The following is a 4,664-nucleotide window of genomic DNA, read 5'->3' as shown; positions in this document are numbered from 1 at the left end:
ACTTGTATTACTCTACCAGGACCACGCTGGTGTAGCGACGGGCCGGACGCCTTCTAAAGACAGCAGAGCCCAGAAGGCTTCACGATGCCCACGACAGGCTCTCGTGACGAGACAGTAAATTTGTACAATAACCTTAAACTGACAACTGAGCCTCTACTGGTGAATATCACAATCATAAAACACACAGAAAAAGGTTAGAAAAATGACATTCCGGACCAGTATTTCACACTGATTTGGGCTCCGGCCACATAACCTACCAAACAATTTATATTGTCAGTATAAACAAATCGCGATATTGTAATTTGATTTAAGAAAAAAAAAAAGTCGTTGATGTCATAACTCAAAAAAGGTGAGCTTAAAAAAGGTACTATGTGGTGGATCTAGAAGTATTTGATGACATATTTTAATCATTGATTTTATTTCTTCATTTTAGAACATGTTAAATTGACAAAACCACAAAAACAGCCATGTAACAAAGCAAAAGTGCAAGATTTCTGCTTTCCATAAAAGGATTCATGTTTGAATGAGGAGTATGAACTTTGATCTGATTTCTGCCCTGTTTTAATTATTTTTATCAAATTATTCAAATCCAGTTAATCATAAGTCAAGAAAAGAAAAAATAACAAAATGAAACTGAACAATGACAGCAAAAACAACAAAACAGAAAACTAAAACAACTCCAGGAGACACTGAATCAATTCAAATCATCAACCTGTATGTTCATTTAACTCTTATCTGTCCAAGTTATCTCCTTAAATAAATGTTTCAGCTTCCTCATGACATTTTCCCATACATTAATTCCATTTTCTGGTTCTTGCTGGCAACTTTCACATCAGTGGCTGATCAGGCTCATTGGCAGCCTTTTAGAGCAGCCAACACTGGCTCACCAGCGCCAGATAGTTTTGTCTTTGCCAGTGGCAACTCGAGCGTTCTGAAGACAGGATTTTTGCAGCCTCCCCTCCAGAGCCTCGCCATGGGGGGGTGTAAGGGATGTGGGGTGCTTTTCTTCTTTCTTTTCCTCAGGTACCTCTTAGAAGGTACCTGTCTGCGTGTTTGTGTCCAAAAGATGCAACATAGTACCAGAAGATTGTTCTTTTCCTCAAAATCGCCCAGTGTTTATTAAAGTAAGAAATCAAACAGGATAGCAGCAGCCAAATCATTCAGAAGAGGTAAAAAGCAAAAGTAAAAAGCAAAGATCTCCCAGATCAGAACCTAGTGGTGGGTCAAAACCAAAAGTTAGTCGATTAGAACTTAAGTTGCCACAGCACCACCTCCGGTCTCTGAGGTGCCTCTGTAGTATCTGAACCCTGTGTATCGATTCTCAGCAGGCTTTTACCTCTGTAAGATCTTAACTCGTTTTTCAGACACTTTGGCACCATCTCAAATATGTTCCATATGTGTCCTGTCACCTGTGTTTTTCTGTGCTCGTGATTGAATGTCTTGTTTTTCCCCAATGGGGAATTGCCGTGAAGGAGTCCAAGGGTCCCCAACCCCAGGTTTCTTTTCAGCACTGTGGCCAAATTAACCAAGAGTCACAGTGTTTTAGATCCACGTATCCCTTCTTCCCTTAGTGGTGAAGACTTCATGAGCTTCTTCACTGATAAAGTTCTAGCTATCAGAGAGAAAGCTAACCAGGCCATCCCAACAACTGGACCATCACCAGATGTGCCGACTGTGGGAACATACAGGGTCTCCAACGAGCCCTTAAGCTCCTTCAGCCCTATATATTTTTCTGAGGCGTCATCGCTAATTCAGAAATCCAAGACCACCACGTGTCTTTTAGATCCCATCCCAACACACCTGTTGAAGGATGTTTTACCATTGATAAGCAGTTCTATCCTGGACCAGATCAATGGTTCTTTAGTGTCAGGTTACGTACCCCGGTCCTACAAGGTGGCAGTGATTAAGCCGTTGCTTAAAAAAACATCACTGGATCCCGATGTCTTAGCAAATTATAGGCCAATATCCAACCTTCCTTTTATCTCTAAAGTTCTAGAGAAGGTGGTGGTGACTCAGTTACTGGAGCACCTGCAGAGGAACAGCCTGTTTGAGATGTTTCAGTCAGGCTTTAGAGCTCACCACAGCACAGAAACAGCACTTCTTAAAGTCACTAATGATCTTCTCATAGCTTCCGATCATGGACTGGTCTCTATGCTGGTTCTGCTGGACCTCAGTGCTGCTTTCGATACAGTTGATCACAGCATCCTGTTACAGAGACTGGAACATGTGATTGGGATTAAAGGGACAGCACTAGACTGGTTTAGATCATACTTATCTGATAGATACCAGTTTGCCCATGTCCATCGTGTTCCCTCCTCATATAGTAGGGTTAGCCATGGAGTTCCTCAAGGTTCTGTACTCGGACCAATCCTCTTCACATTGTACATGCTTCCCTTAGGGAACATTATTCGGCAGCATGGGATAAATTTTCATTGTTATGCTGATGACACTCAGCTCTATTTATCCATGAAACCCAAGGAGACAGAGAAGTTAGTGAAGCTCCAGACCTGTCTTAAAGACATAAAGTCCTGGATGTCTTCAAATTTCCTCCTCCTTAACCCAGGAAAAACTGAGGTCATGGTGTTTGGTCCTGAACCTCTCAGGGATAGATTAGATCACATGATCACTCTAGATGGTATCTCATTAACATCTAGTCTCTCTGTGAGGAATCTAGGAGTAACTTTTGATCAAAATCTCTCCTTCAACTCACACATTAAATTAGTCTCTAGAAGTGCCTTTTTTCACTTGAGGAACATCACAAAGATCAGGAAACTGCTGACGCGGCATGATGCTGAAAAGTTAGTACATGCATTTGTTACTTCCAGGCTGGACTACTGTAACTCCTTATTATCAGGGTGTCCAAACAACTCTTTAAGAAGCCTCCAGTTGATCCAAAATGCTGCAGCCAGAGTTCTGACAGGTATTGACAAAAGAGATCACATTACTCCTGTACTGGCGTCGCTTCATTGGCTGCCCGTTAAATTTAGAATAATTTTTAAAACCCTTCTTTTGACCTACAAGGTCCTCAGAGGCCTAGCTCCATCCTACCTGGAGGAGCTAGTGATACCTTACCAGCCCAATAGACCGCTCCGCTCTCAGAATGCTGGTCTACTTGTGGTTCCCAGAGTTTCCAGGAGTAGAATGGGGGGCCGAGCATTTAGCTACCAGGCCCCCCTGCTATGGAACCATCTCCCTGTCCAGGTACGGGAGGCTGACTCCATCGCTACTTTTAAGATCAGACTCAAAACCTTCCTCTTTGAAAAAGCTTATTGTTACTAATTCAGTAGTTCCAGTTTCTATCATAGACAGACAAATTATCATACCTAGGGGTCGTCTAATCGTTAGGTCACATCTTAGTTATGCTGTTATAGGCCAAGGCTGCCGGGGTCCGGAAACATGATCACCTGACAGGCCTCTGTCACTCCACTGGGTCATGGTTTCCTCTCCTTTCCTCTCCTTTCCTCTCCTCATCAAGCAGACTAGTTATGCTGATTCTTGTGTAGTTTTTCTGCTTCTCCCCCCCCCTCTATTTATTTACAGGTATCGCCGCCCTCGGAGCTGCATAATGACCTCCGGCCCCGCTGAAGTGATTGTGCATCATATTTTTTGTGTGTGTTTCTGTGCTCTGTGCCTCTCCTCTCCCTCTCCCTCTGCCTCTCCCTCTCCTCTCCTCTCCTCTCCCCCTCCTTCTCCTTTTCCTCTCCCTCTCCTCTTCTTTCCTCTCCTCTTTCCCCTCCTCCTCCTTCTCCTCTCCTCTACCTCCCCTCCCCTCCACTCTACTTCTCCTCTCCTCTACCCCTCTCCTCTCCTACCTATCCTATCCTCTACCTGTCCTCCCCCTTCTCCTCTCTCTTTACCCAGCCGGCCATCAGCAGGAGGGTCCCCCTACATGAGCCTGGTCCTGCTCAAGGTTTCTTCCTGTTAAAGGGGAGTTTTTCCTTGCCACTGTTGCTTGTCTGGGGTCAGGCCCTGGGATTCTGGAAAGCGCCTTGAAACAATTTTGATTGTATAAGACGCTATATAAATAAAGATTGATTGATTGATTGATTGGGTCCACAGGCTCTTGGGTTCTCGGGTAAAAGACGGGACTCTATACCATTTGGTTTGCTATATTGTGTTATGAGGTCATCAGAAAAGAATGTGTTTCCTTGACCATATATAAGGGGCTACCAAACTAAGCACTTAGGAGATCTTCACCATCAGGACCACGAAACCTCCTTCGGGCAAGCTGCAGAGTCCGACTGCATTTGCTATTACAGACTTCATTTGCTATTACAGACATTAATTGTTTGGTGGATAAGATGCCCACACCCACAGAAGGAGACAGTTAGTGGATGTCTAGCCTTTTTAGTTTAACACAGAGCATGCAGCTGGCGATGGGAGACTTTTGAGGAATTTTAGGGAGACAAGTGTCTCTCTGGAATTTGGATAAAGTTGAAGTAGCAGCAGGCATTAAATATAGACCTAACACTGCACGGTTTGGGCCTTGTACAACCACGGTTGGTGAAGCTATGAGACAGATATTTCCAGTATTTCCAGGAGCAATGCAGAACTTAAGATTTAAGTAGGAGGAAAGTGAGTCGGCACATGGGTTCCTTACGAGGTGTAAAGAGGAATGGATGTTTGCCACAGGGTGCCATCCCAGATAATCTACACACCACTTT

The sequence above is a fragment of the Takifugu rubripes genome, chromosome 6 (assembly GCF_901000725.2).
Source record: "Takifugu rubripes chromosome 6, fTakRub1.2, whole genome shotgun sequence".
Classification (NCBI taxonomy): domain Eukaryota; kingdom Metazoa; phylum Chordata; class Actinopteri; order Tetraodontiformes; family Tetraodontidae; genus Takifugu; species Takifugu rubripes.
Note: the sequence above shows the minus strand (reverse complement) of the source record.